Raw genomic sequence first — 15,260 nt, forward strand, 5'->3', positions numbered from 1 at the left:
CCGCTGCCCCCAAGTGACACGCTGTAACAAGTGCCTCGTGGGCTCTCCTCCTGCTCCACCTCCCATCACATTCAGTTAAAGTGGCCTGAAGGCTGGCGGTCCCTGTCTGGTCGAAGGCGCTGAACGACTTCAGGCAGAGACCAGAGGCACCCTATCAAGCCCCTAGAGTTCAGGGGCCGCCCTTTTAGGACAGGAGGCACCACATATGCTCCGGCTTACAATGTACCAGGCAGCGTTCAGGCCTGGAGGGCCTGGGGAAATGCCCCTCATGGATAATTCTCAGAGAATAAATAGATGTCCAGTCATCAATACTTATGCAAACTAGTTATTTCAAGAACGCCAAAAAAAGTTTAAAACATAACAGATACGTATCGTCAACTTGCTAGGAAACAACACAAAAACAATGTGCCAATTATTTGCACCTGAATAAATTATATCCTTGTTTACACTGAATGTTATCATTGTAATTAAATGCAAATAAAGAAAACCGTAAATCCGTTTAGTACTTAGAATCAACCTGCTCTCATGACCTTGATAAATTTTGCGGCTGCTGCGGCGGCCTCTTCTTTTTTTTTTTTGAAAAAAGTTTTTACACGGTATTCTAAAAATCTGGAAATCTGAATTTGTACCTGAGAACCTAGAAAATAATTGGGAATCGCAGGTCCTCTAAATCTTGCCACTCCCAGGACGGAGCACTCCCACGTGTATATTTATCAGGGGAGAAGGGAAGGTGACCGCTGTAGTTCAAGTGTAAGTTCAACTCCCAACTTTTCAAGGCCTTAGTACGTGCCTTCCATGCATCATGGACTGTGACAGGGGTAAATGGAATGTCATGTAAAACACACTGTAAAAACTATAAAGTAGTGGGGCGCCTGGGCGGCTCAGTCGGTTAAGCGTCCGACTTCGGCTCAGGTCATGGCCTCACGGTTCCTGAGTTCGAGCCCCGTGTCGCGCTCTGTGCTGACAGCTCAGGGCCTGGAGCCCGCTTCGAATTCTGTCTCCCTCTCTCTCTGCCCCTCCCCCACTTGTGAGTGCGCGTGCGCGCTCTCTCTCAAAAATAAACATTAAAAAAATTAAAAACTATAAAGTAGTTTACAAATAGAACTTACTACTAGCATACTTGTATTAGTTCTTCCTTACTGAATGCCAAATTTAGTAACTTCTTTGCAGAGCTTATCATATGCGGACTGTATCTGCTTTTTCAATTACTATACTCCTGGATCACCTCCTAAGATCTAAATAGATCTTAGATCTTAGATCTTATCTGGTAGCCTTTCTAGGTCAATATTGTGAGGATCTGTCAGTCTTCATTTTGGTCGTTTCTTTGCTGCCATCCCCAGCTCTTGATTGTTAGGCACCTTACCCCCTTGCTTTACCTGCAGACTCGGTCTCAGCCCAACTCCTCAGCCTCAACTGGGAAAGGACGTACCTCAGGCTCTCCAGACAGTTATTGCAGACGACCCTCCCCCACCATCCCCATTTGCCTAGAGTCTTTTTCATTGCCAAACATACTCCAAGTAAACACATACTGGGGCACGTAATTTTCTTTTTTCTTCGCTACTTCACTCTGTAAGGCTACAGATTTCTCTACAGTTTCCACTCATTTTGCTACCCACCAGTCCAGGAATAGGACTGACCCCATCACCTGCTGCTTCATCTAATTTAGCAGCCGGTACTGTGGAGGTCCCGGCAGGCTTCGGGCCTAAGGATCCTGAGTTTCACTAATACTAAATTTTAAAACTCATAAAATAGATACTATATATTTACGTGGTCCTACTGCATCCTAATTCATTTTTTGTCTTTGGTGTTGTGGCAGTGTGAAGCGACGTGCTAACATCCCGCAGAAAGAGTAATTTGCACCCTTTGCTCTAATCTCCTCACTGTTGACAGGAGCATCGTGCTCCCATCAGTAACCTCTTTCAGTAGCAGTGGTGATTCTCAAATCGGAATGGTGGACATGAGAAGACAACCTCCCCAGAGAGGATCTACCAGAATTTGCAGACTGAAAAAGCTTTCTTTGAATGACATTCTGATGTATCTTCCTAGGAAGGTATCTTGTCCTCCCCACTTCCTGCAGTGAGAATCACAGTCCAGGAAATAAACAGCATGCTACCCCACCAGAAGATAGATTTTATGAAGGCGGCACTGTATCTGTATCCTTAATGGGCACTGTCCCTATTTCAGAGCAGGTTTTCACTAAATATTTGGTGGCTAACAAGACTAGATTCACCTTGGGCACTTACTCCCAGAAACGTAGGAGGCAACGGGGGCATGGGTGGGTGGGTGAGATGGGGGTGGAAAAAGGAATAGATTTTCCCCTTTAGGTCTAAGGGCCCTCCAGGGTGCAGAGTGAGGAATGGAACAGGTAGGCAGGGTCAGAAATATGGGAGAAAGGGTTTCCTGAGGAGATAAATCATCTTGCTTTGCCTTACTCAATAAGTTTTAAGGCATCTAATGTTGTCTCAGGTCCCCATTTCTCTTATCCTTCCACTGTTAAAACTGGTGGTTTTATCCTTTTCAAAGAATGGATTGATTAATTCAGATTACTCTTGGGGGAAAGTGACTCATAAAGCACAAGCTACTAATCACAAGGGCAACTCCGTACCTACTGCTGACCGCCAGAAACCAGCAGGCGATTTGTCGTATGCGATTCTGAGAGCACAATAGTAAGAAACTGTTGTTTGCTGGGGGTCTATAATAATGCTGTTTGTGGGGCAAAATAAATAGAAAATAAGAGTGTCTGTGACAATCCATTTCCAAGCCTTTTAAAGACCATCAATATACCTTGTGAGATATTTACATTTTGAGGATCTGATCATCGTTCTGAAGACCCAAGTTTTCCTAAATTCATCCATTAATATTTTGTAGAGTTTAAAGAACAATTTAAAAGTAATCATCCTGAAAAATTATTTGTAATACTAAGACATGTCATTTTTTTCTCTTTATAATATCCAACTGCTCAGTCTTTCAAAGGAGAAAAGCAGCCAACAGGAAGTCACGGAGAGTGAGTGGCCATCATGAGGAAGTCACCAGTAACACCGGGATCTATTCAGCAGTCTCTTCGTCTCTGTGTCTCAGTGTCTCGCTCTGCCTGTGGTGCAAGTGGAGTGAATAATCCTTGTCAGCTGAGAGATTAAATCTAGCTGGGAGGGCACAACAGTTACAATCGAACTAAATGAGAGCAATTTAGGGATAATTGCAAGGAACTAACTTTAAGTTCAAAGAAGAGATAAGGATCGTTGGACACAGACGAAAATATTTCATGTACGTTGTAACTGAGTTGGACCCGGCAGGATAAGCAAGTGGATGGCAGACAAGAGCCTGACACGGAAGCCGGTGGGACGGACACATGGCATCTGGCCCTGAGGAAGTCTCCACTGTGCCTCTGGAAACCAACGCTAAGGAACACTGGCAAAAAGTCCATGTAAGCTGGAACCCTAGGAATTCCCGACTAAAAATGAAAACAGCACATTAGGGGGCGCCTGGGTGGCTCAGCCGGTTGAGTGTCTGACTTGGGTCAGGTCATATCTCACAGTTGGTGAGTTCGAGCCCTGCGTCGGGCTCCAGCTCGGAGCCTGGAGCCTGCTTCGGATTCTGTGTTTCCCCTCTTTCTACCCCTTCCCCGCTCATGCTTTGTCTCTCTGTCTCTCAAAGATGAATAAACATTAAAAAAAAAAATTAAAAAAAAAAAGAAAACAGTGCATTTTTCACAAGATCAACTTGAAATTGTATTAGGGCATCAAGTGTTTTGAAAGAAAACTCTAAATGAGAGTATTGATTATGTGCAAGAGAACTTTTAAAATGTTGCAATATTTACACAATATTCATGTAACTAACAGAACGGGAAATTTTCACTATTCGCAGACTAAATATATGAGACGAAGGGTCAAGAAGTTAGGGCTTTCCACTCCCGTCCTCACTACATGTTTGTATGTATGCATTTCAACTAATTTGTCATCTAGTATTCAATTCTGTATTGAATTTGTGCTTTGATAATTTCTCAGTATTAAAGAGAATAAAATCAGTAATATGAAACGATACAAAACACACAGAAGTATGGCTTTACTAATGTAACTGAAATCTAAATTAAAATGGCCACGAATTTGTTTTTGGGTACTTTTCATGAAGTAATTACTACTTCTGTTCAATGTTCAGCTGAGCGTTGAAATTAAATAGGAGGAAGAAAAGGGCTCCAGTGAGAGATACGTTATTATGATAACCGGACATATACTGGTATCTTGATGGAGCCTTTCAGTAATGAGTATGCTATTTTTATGTGCCAGATATAAATAAGCCCAAATCCTTAGATATATTTATACTTCTGTAAGTACAGCATTACTATACTAAAATACACTACTTAATATTTTTAAATTAGGCAGTTTTCTCAGTGATCACAAATTGTATTTACTTTTCTATATTTTGCATCCATTAACCATAAAAATATATTCTGTTACAAAAATATCCTTCCGTAAACGCAAGAGTAGAAAGATGTGTTGAGAGTAGACAGAGTTTCATACGGTCAAAACCTTATGAAATCCATTATAGATGGAACTCTTAAATTGGAAAAAGAGATGATCAAATTTAGTTTTCTGAGCCTATGAAAAGATTTCTCCTTCATGCCTTGACTGCTATTTCTTCTTGCTACACTTAAACCATTATTCTTTTTAGATAAAAAATATGACCTAAGAGAGTAACAATGAAAATAATAATTCCATCCCTTTCTTCCTCACTCTCCCAAAAGATCAAAATATCATAAAACAGCTATGATCTTTTTAATAACACAGTTTTACAAATGCAAAACCCAAGGATGCCTCTGTAATCTTTCCCCGAGTGTCCCTGCCCTCCTGGGTGGTTGCTCTCAGTGCAATCCCGTCCGGTTCCTTCCTCCATTTGCCTGCACTCCAGAAATCCAATACCAATTAATTAGATTTCCAGTTTCAAAGCAAAGAACAAAACCCTATCTCTTCAGGGACTGTGTTAAGATGAGTCATACCACAAACTGGGGGAAAATCATTAATATTATATTCCATATGCTTTTCTTTACAAGTAATTATTGTTCATGTTTTCTCTTAGAACAAAAGGAAAAGCGAATAGGGAAGCATTTGATCTCTAGAAACGTAAGTGATTTTAAAATACAGGTATTTTTTGAAGCAGCTGGATTAAATTGCTCCTTATCACTGGCATCTACCAGGCATAGATTTGAAAGTAAAATTTAAGTTTCTGGTGAGAACAGCAACAAATCAGAAGCTGTGATCTTAGCAAAAAAAAAAAAAAAAAAAAAAGAAAGAAAAAAGAAAAGAAAAAAATGTATTTATCTTAAAAAAACTATAGTTAGCTATTTTCAAATTATGGTTTTTTTTTTTTATTTTGTTTTGTTTTTTAAAGATCTTTACATGTTCTTTTAAGACATCCCTTATTGATTTTGGTAACTTACTCAATCTTGTAATGTTAGGAGCCTGATCTATTTGTTTATTAGGCAACTGAACTGAGAACATACATACATACATTCAAAGGTTCTTTCCACAAACCATTACCAGAACAGAGTCCTATTTCCTCTCAGGGATGGTGGTCATGGCTCAAGGGACAGCCACCTAATTGCTCTAACTCCGGCACTGATGACTTAGAACCCTAAACGCTGTTTAACGTCTGCCCATTAGGGGGACGGGGCGACGCAGCTGTTATGAAAGATAATGGGAAGAACTTACTTCTTCATCTTTTAAAATATCATCTGAAGAGACTGGGGAAAACTTGTGGAAATTAGTCTATGTTTAAAAAGGCAGAATCCAAACAAACATCAATGATTCATTCCGTAAAAATACATCAGATGAAAGATAATCCACAGGATCTTTACACATCTATAGAGAACTTTTAGCGCTGCCCATGTTTGGATGCCCCTGACATGTGAAGCCAAGGAGGAGTTTAAAAGTTATTTGTACGTTTGGTCAAATATGAGGGTAGTTGCTTTTATCGAAGCAGTGCTACTTAAAGTATTAGAATCTTTGACTAAAATGGAACCTGATACTTTATGCAGGCTTTATAATTAGTTCCACTGCTTCCAAATGAGTAAAATCACTCACCCAGAAACTATCAATTTTTCAGTAGATTGACGTCAAACACAAGTCTAATCACCTCCACAACAAACTGTAAGACTCTAGTGGGAATAGATCCACAATTCTCGTCTTTTCTTGCATTTAGGGGCTGGCTGACTTCAGGTGAAGTGACTGTCAAACCTGGCAGTAGTGAGACAGTCGAGGAGCGATGTCACGGAGACAACGACAGGCGATTTCTGGCCGAGCACCATAGATTAAATATTACAGGAAAAGTTATGTAGCATCTCAAAGGTTCTAGAAGGTAAAACCAGAGAATTATGCATCTGCACCAACTAAAATTAGAAAAGCTGCCATATGGCTCTGTGAAGCCAGCAGCACATTCTTATTCATTAGGAAGCATTCTGCTAACATAAAAACACAAGGCCCTTCCTGTGCTCTCCAAATGTGTTTATCTTTTCAACATTAATGCACTATATATCATCAAGCTGGTGAGACCTCCTGCCGTGCATATTAAAACCGCGCAGCTGCACGTTCTTTAGCAGTGGGAGGAACCTAAGCCCCAAGTTGCCTCCCTCCTTCCACACTGAGCTTCTTGTTAACATATCATGGTCTCCCTTCGGCAAGAAGAAACAGCAAATGAACCAATCTCAAGGCTATCTCCACTGGGCAGACCCCCCGGCCCCCAGCCTCCGCGCTCTGCTTCAGAGAAAGCAACATGTTTGGTTTTGGTTTTCATCCACAGTAAGGCACGACTACTTAAACACACCCGACAACCATGCCCCAAGTTTGAAACGTAAAGGCCCTACTTTTAAAATTAATGTACCGCGCTTATCGAGAGAGAACACAGTAACCAGAATAGACTCTAGGTATTAACTGGCTAAAAATGTTTTTGTCTTAAGAACTCTATCGTTGAAGCTGCTATCGCCAATATATAATTTTATTTAGTTCCCCACTTCATATATTACGTATCAACGCGTTGTTAGGTAAAACAGGCCGTGGATAGCCTTTCATAGTAAGCTATGTGAGTATGTAACAATTTGTCTAAAATCTCTTTTACATAATCTAAATACGCCTGTGCTGTGGGACCTTACATTCACAGGTCACAGAAGGTGAAACAAAATCAGACACACAGGGAACCGCACAGTGAAAGAAGCCTGTGTACAACCATGGAAACACAGCCTCAGAAATACTGCAAGTTCATTAACGGGAAGGCAACAAGTACACGTCACTAAGTTATTATGTGAGCATTCATTCATCCCCCAGTGCGACTGCGGTAGGTCTCCACTCGAATTTTCTTCTGCCGCGGGGCCCTGTGAGATGAAGGCACAATAAAATCTGGAAACTGCTTATTCAGGGTTCATTCTAACTCACTAGGCTCTGCTGGCTAAGGTTTTAGAAGTCATCCGAATAAGGAAACGGAGGAATCATAATTTGTTCAGAGGCCGAACAGTGAGACTGAGGCCAGATGAAGGCAGGGAAACAAAAAAAATCAATGGGTGTGAAAGAAATGAGAAGTGAGGTAAAGTTCTAATTCAGCACTAAGAATACGTAAAGGCAGCATTCTCAAAAGACCAAACTACACAAACGTTTCATTTCTTTTCACATACATACGTTAACGCAAACAAGGCCAACAAAATTACATTATAGGAGCACTTAATAAAGTTTCTGATAAAATATGGAAATGACAGAAAAAGCTGTCTCTAAAACTCTTTAGGACGTTGGTCTAGGAAGTGCAAATATTTTATCTCCCAAATCATTCTGTTTATTGGCACAGCGAGCACCACCTCCCAATATTCCTTATACTCCAGCAATATTTATCATACATCTCCCCAAATGCATCATACTGTTTCCAGATTTTAAGCATTTTCTCAGACTGTTCCATTTGTACAGATGCCCTTCCAACAGTTCTCTTTTAAGACCCCATCACTGTTCCAGAAGCTCATTACAATCAAGCCAGGTACCTTCCTCTGTGTTTCTGCAACGCCCTGTGTCCACTCCCATAGCAGTCTACACTCATCCTAGTGTTTCAAAATGTTTGATTTGTTTGCATATCTTTCCCTTTCACTACATTCTTGGCCCCTTGGCTATCAGAAAGATATTCTTGGGGCGCCTGGGTGGCTCAGTTGGTTGAGCGTCCGACTTCGGCTCAGGTCATGATCTCATGGTTTGTGGGTTCGAGCCCCACGTTGGGCTCTGTGCTGACAGCTTGAGGCGTGGAGCCTGCTTCGGATTCTGTGTCTCCCTCTCTCTGCTGCTCCCTGTTTGTGCTCTCTCTCTCTCTCTCAAAAATAAATAAACATTAAGAAAAAAGATTCTTATTCACTGCCTGGCATATAGTGGGTGCTCAATAACATTGGGTTAATATTGAAGAGTTCCAAAGCTATAGCTGAAATTCAGTATAGCCAGGATCTAAAAATCACCAATGCCTCTTTAGAGGGATCTGTCTGAAGAGCCTTACTGTGTACTTAACATAATGGAGATTTAAGACTCTGATTTTGGGACTCAATGTATCAGGTAGAAAAGGGATGAGAAAAAAGGTCAGAGCCCATGTGCTAAGGGCATCAAGATAATTCCTATGGTGGTCAGGCCAATTGGGAAACCATTTGGTGGTGGTTGTGGAAGTCATCAAGGCTCTTTCTGAAGATGAAAGAAAACAAAAACAGACCCACTTTATTAATCCAGATTATCACTAGGAAAGTTATAACTTGCTTCATAAAAAAATAGTAGTTTGGGCATCACGGGAGTTTTAATCAGACTCTAGGATATCCCCAGCCACTCTTAGCGTTGAAGAAAATAGACCTACCCAGGTAGAGTCCTACAAATCTCCTACCTGCCTGGGTGTTTCCTCAGGTTTCTTGTTCTTTCTACACACTGGGCAGGGAGAAGCCTTGGCCTCTAAGGGTAAGGTCACCGCCTAGGCCAGGAGACCCATCTAGAAAGAGGAAGAGCTAAAATTCCTGGAGAGGCCTGCAAGGTTCTTTTCTTAATCAACTTGGTTCACCCCATGGCTAACGTAAAGCTTATTACCACCAGAATGACATCCGATAAAAGCACAGGGAAGAAAGGGAAGAGCAGTGGGGGTGAAGGAAGGGAAGGAGGGCTGGTTCCTCTATTTCCCACTGTCCCTTGTTGCTGACCCTGCCATGAATCCCCACTTCCCTCTGACTGCTCACAGGACTTCAATCTCAAGCCTCTGCTTCACCTCAGTGACGGATGTTCGGTGACTCAAAACCCTCCCAGAACCTGACCTTCATTTGTCCCTGGGGGGCATTCTTCCACATCTAGTGTCCTTTGTGCTCCCCACTTCCCTCACGGACATGCACCTTGCTATCCGGCTCATGTTATGTTCTGCTTGTCAGACCTGCTGGTGCTTCTCTTCTTATGCTTTTCTTCCAGCTGGGTATTTGCTCCCTCCAGTTCTCCGCAGACGCAGGACCCGATGCCTATGCCTGCTAAACAGACTGCGACAGCTAGTTGTATGGCTGTTCTTCCCCTTTCCCCCGACCGTGATTCTAACAGTACCACAGGGAGGCCACGATTCCCTCTTTCATTCTGCCTACGAGCATCTCTCCCCAGGCCCCTCGCTGGCAGGGTCGGCTTCGGCAATTACGGGAGGGCCTCATGAGCGTGCTTTTTAAAAAGCAGGTGTTCCCAATTTCAAGCACCTAATGCAAGAAGCTGATAATAGAACACAGAGTCATCCAATTTAGAGACCTAAAACATTAAATTATGCTAAATCATATCATCATAGTAGAGAAAGCAAAGCACTGATAACAATGTAAGAACTCCGTGTAAATATGTGTTGTGCTGTGGCTCTGGCCAACCGCAGAAGCAGGAGGAAACAGAGCTGAGGGGAGGGACCAGGCCATCAGGATTCCCGAGAACTAGAAGGTAAATGCAGGGTCCCCGGCAAGAGCGCTCCGTGGACAGGGACCAGACAGGCCCAGCGCAGCCAGTGTCCACTCCCAGGGTCACGAGGCACGTGAAGGCCCAACTCTAGAGGCGGGCTCCAGAAGATCTCACCCTCCATGACCACCAGAATCACCTGTGGGCGAAAATCTCTGGTAGCTAAAGATGAGGTGCCTTCGGCATCAACTCGCCAGGTTAATTACTAAGACGTAAACATGAGGTAGTTCCTATGTGAATGTTTAGGGAGGAAAAGAAGGGACTATCTCTGGTCTAGTCTCCAGCATTTCAGGCATTCTGAACAATCACTACAGGCAAAGTCTACCATTTCCTGTGAACCTGTAACCATCACCACTGGTTGTTGGTTGTTTCAATAATCCTTCTCTGTATGTTTGCTTATGCTCTTCCTGGTTCAAAAGGGTGGTTTTTGCTTTAAGTTGTTGTTCCCCATCCCCCCTTTTCTTTTTTTAACCTATTAGTAACCACATATGGAAGTGAGGCTGGCTACCCAACAGTTTAAAAAAAATACACACAACATAAATACAAAACCTAATAAAATTTTATATGTTTATTCCAGAGAAAGCCAGCTTGGGAAAGTAACCAGGTTTATTCCCCAGGGCTTTAGGTAGGAAGGAAGGAGAAAAGAGAAAAGCGTACAATCATGGGTCTAAGAAGAACTTCACTGTCAGAAGGTCTATGTTCTCTAAACTGGAACTTTTGTGGGAAGAACTACACGAAGTATCATTCTCAGGCCACACAGAAACAGAAGATTAATCTATTATATTCAAATGCTTGAAACAGTTTTGATTTGAACTCACAGTTTTACATATAAAACTGTGAGTATCCCCATCCTCTGGGAACTCACATTGGTCCTGGTCTTGTGAACTTGGGCTATATACCAAGGCAGTGCAATGATCAGGGCTGACCATGTAGAATAAGGTGCAGGGAGGGGCACAGCTGTTATGAGTGATTCATGTTCTGTGCTAAGGTCACCACGGCCCTCTTACAGGCAAGACTGTCACCTTGGGATGGCACCTAAAACTGTCCCGACCAAATGTCAAGTAGAGCCTGGTAAAATAAAGGGTCTGACTTGTTTTGAAGGCCAAATATATGCAGCTTCAGAATTTTTTAAAGTAAGGTTTGCCTATACAACCGAGAAACCTGATCTGTATTCGTACATTTTCAACACACGTACCCAAATTGTCTGGTTGCAGTGAATGATCACTGTATTTATAGTAAGAGATTAGGTGAAAAGAAAAAAAAAGACTGGGAGACATTTGGGAAATAATTCCAAAGTAGATCTTCCTAATTTCTAAAATATGAAGTTTCGTTATCACCATCAGAGTATCCTAAGTTCAAAAAACATTCTAGAGAAAGAGTTCCCGTTAAATATGCATCCAATACTGTGTTTCATAATGACGATAATAGATTTAAATACATCTTTAACATGACCCTTTCAATACCCTATGGCATGAAAATTCTCCAGTTTAAGCAGGAGTGGCAATGAATCATCAACCAACCTTCCACAACTATTTAAAGCAGTAGGCAATTAAAAAGAAAACAGGGGTCAGCTTCACTCAGACACTGACATGCCTCGCTGGGCAGTAGGAACCGACAGGAGAGCCTGTACATTTCAAAGCCCAGAAAAAGTATGGACTAGAATCGGTCACAATTTGCATGAAGAAGTTAAAGTGAAATTAAGAAAGGCTGACATTTACAAAGACCCCTAAACTTGGGTGTCCTAACGACCTTTTCTACAAAGGAATCCTCTCCTTTATGTATGGTCCTATGATTCTCCAGCAAATTTTGTGAGTTAAGGGGAAAAATATGATATCTCCATAGCAATTCCATAATTCTCTTGGATTTTGTATCATACAGCGCTCTCAGATACAAAGACTTTTTAAGGAGTCAAATCCACTTGCAAGGAATTATTTAAAGTATGACAGTTTTGCTCTCCCACAAAAGTTAAAAAGTTTAAGCCACAACTGAAAGACTTACAAATGAGTGCTGTGGCTATCTGATGGATAAATCAAAAAGAAAAATCCTTACGGGGTTAATTTTGATCCTCCACATAGGCCATGAAATATATAAAAATTAACTACCTAATTATGTATTAAAAAAAAGACATAATAATAATTAAGTTACTTCCTATCAAATTAACTGGTTTAAATTAATTTAAGATTATAGCTTTGTTTTACATATATTGGCCAAGAGATAAGTTTCCCCATCATTCTACAACCCTTCAAATAATGAAATAAAATCTTCTTAAAATGTATTCTTCCCCTTTTCAATTTTAATGATCACTCCTAAGCTTCCAAATGCTAGATGATTCAGCATGATGCTGTCATCAAGACTTCAGAGAAGTTCTACCCAGTGGCATTCTGAAACGGGTTTAGCTCGAACACAGATGCATGGGTTGAATTCCAGAGACCTGCTTTGGGAAATCCTGCCTGCCAGGGGATGGCTCATAGGTGAGGCCGATAAAGTGGCTGAAGATGTCAGATATGACACCTGGGCAGGTCCGGTTTTGAGAGCCGGAGCAAGAGTAGGCATAGCTATCCCTCTGTAGACGTAAAGTCTGGGCTAGAAGATGATGCTGTACTCACGCCATCTGGAACTTAGCTGTCTCTCAAGCATACGGTCTTAGGTTTGCTTCTTCAAGATGTACTGTTTGTTATTTTTTATTGTATCAATGGACAGTGGGCTTCCCAGATACTAGAATGGTGGCAGCTGTTAGCTCAGTATTGCCAAGGAAAATATTTGGCTGCATACAGGGTTTCCCGAGAGCAAGTTAGTACATGACCTCAATCTTTTCCAAGCTTATCATAATGCTGGAAGGCTGTGCTGATTCAGCAAAGCAATCTATAATCGCTTGCAAAATGCCCCTGCCTCACAGGGATGTTATGAAGCTTAATAAGATAATGCATATGAAGCACTCTGAGCCCCACAGAAGGAAGGCGCTAAGTAATAATACTCTGCATTTATAATTACAAGCAGTCTCACAAAGAACCCAATAAACTTGTCCACAAATTACAAGTAAAGACTACTTTAAATAATTTAACATAAATAATTGTGTAACAAAGGAAATGTGAAATCACTCATGTTTAAAAAGCGGAATGGACGTACTTCACAAGGCTAAGTCAAAATGAAAAAAATAGAGCTAGACACGTTTCTACTAAAAGAAAATTACATTGTGATAAAACAGAAATTGAATCAGAAACTTGTAAGAGTATGTTTTACTGAAGTCATCTTCAGACGTGGCTATTAATGAATTAAATTTAGTATCATTTCTACGGTTTTCTGCCAATAGACTTAATTTTTAAAAATCAAAGTCAGTGTTAATCGTAATAAATTTCTTCAGTTATGAACGGTAATGCTGAAAACATAAATTTTAACTCTCATTGGGACCAAACACGAGTATTTTACCAATGTAAATTTCTTTCTTTTTAAAATATTAAAATCACGCTGTTCTCCACCCCACCCCCATAGCATTGGTCTCCTGGCTGGCAAACACCTGTTTCCTGTTCCTCTGGACAAGCCCAGGCAGAAGAACACAATGCACGAAAGTCCACTTTAATGACGGTGTCTCCAAAAGAGCAGGCCAGGCTGAGCTGGCATCACTGGATTCTCCGGTGCCACTATCTTTACTGAATAGTGACTGGGACTTTTTAGGTACCTGGTGTCATTTCCTACAGGCAATCTTCCAGAAATCTCAGAGGATCCAATATTTTTACTCTCTGTTCCTCCATAACACTGCCATAGCATCACTTCCTACATCATACAGAAATCATGTGATTTGATCTGGACCCCCTCAGACTGTTGAGGCCTTTAGCCGGAAGTTGTATTTTTCATTTTTGCGTCGCCATTCTCCACCACAACTGCTGACCCACGTAGACACCCACTAAGAGGGAGCTGAACTGACTGCCCACTCTGGAGAAAGCAACGGAAGGAGTCTTGCCAGTGGTCTCGGTAGGTTGTATAGGATCAACTCCAAGTATACAGATGGAAAAAGCGATTTCACTTTCTGATTTTTATTTGTAATTTTGTTTTCAGAAAGGTAGTATTTTATGTTTGTAAAGAAAACATAAATCCAATATTAGATGGTGAGGACGCACAGATGAAAAAGACAGGCCTTGCCCTCCTGTGAGTTTAAGGCATACTTCGATGGTTAAGCCAAGTCCCGAAATGGAGTTAGCCCATTTTCTTTGTAAAGTGTTGTGGATTTATGCAATAAAAGAAAAACGAAATTTATAAATTTGTAAGTCTTCGAAGGTTTTTTATTTATTTAGCTGGAAGACTCAGCTTCTTTGGAGAGCTAAGTTCAGGAAACAGCATTGATCCAGATGCTGAATGAAGAGAGACTCTAATTATCTAAGATTTCACTAAGAATGCTTTCATCAGAGGCTGAACATGGCAAGAGCTGATTACTTAACTCAAAATAAACTTCCATCAACACACCAGGAACAATGCATACACCTCAGGATGTTAACGGGGCCTAATTAGTTCTCTGAAGTGTAGCAGCTCAAAAGAATTTTGGAAAATAAAAGCGTGAAGGTTAATGATCTTTTGTATTATCCTCTTAAGATAAACCCAATTGCCAAGGAAATTAGACTTACAGGTCTCAAAAATTCAGGCTGAGAGCAAATTCTACAGGCATAAAAATAATTTGTCAATTTTTCTAAGTTAAACCATTGGTGAACTTAAAACAGAAAAACTAAAAAGGTGCCTATAAGACGGGCCACATATGTGTTCCTCCTAACAAAAGAATGAGTCAGGAGTGGAGCTAAAACACAAGTGTCGATCTTTTCTTTCACTTAATATGAAAATCAGGAGCTCAATTTTATTTATTTTTTTAGTGTTTATTTATTTCAAGAGAGAGACAGAGAGAGAGACAGAGTGCTAGTGGGGGAGGTGCAGAGAGCGAGGAAGACACAGAATCCGAAGCAGGCTCCAGGCTGTCAGCACAGAGCCTAATGTGGGGCTCAAACTCATGAACGGTGAGATCATGACCTGAGCCAAAGTAGGACACCCAACCAACCGAGCCACCCAGGTGCCCTAGGAGCTCAATTTTAAAATCTCAGTTCCAAAGGAGGAGGATTCATACAGTGCGCGGACAGAACCTACGGGGCTCCTCATATTAGTATATAGAAAGAGAAGCAATATAGGGGTAATGTCACAATCAACTTCTTATAAGGAAAGTTAAAGAAAGTTGGGAGAAGGTGAATATTCAAAGCGACTATTTTAGGGGCCCTTGGGTAGCTCAGTCAGTTGAGTATCTGACTCTTGATTTCAGCTCAGGTCATG

The 15,260-nt window shown here is 41.2% G+C and overlaps 1 protein-coding gene across 9 annotated transcripts in view; it reads right to left on the reverse strand.

Annotated features, from left to right (window-relative positions):
• The window catches only part of NCOA2 (nuclear receptor coactivator 2), a 289,097-nt gene that overhangs the window by 62,845 nt on the left and 210,992 nt on the right, over positions 1-15,260 (reverse strand). The window lies entirely within an intron of this gene.

Source organism: Panthera leo, chromosome F2 (genome assembly GCF_018350215.1).
Source record: "Panthera leo isolate Ple1 chromosome F2, P.leo_Ple1_pat1.1, whole genome shotgun sequence".
Classification (NCBI taxonomy): Eukaryota; Metazoa; Chordata; class Mammalia; order Carnivora; family Felidae; genus Panthera; species Panthera leo.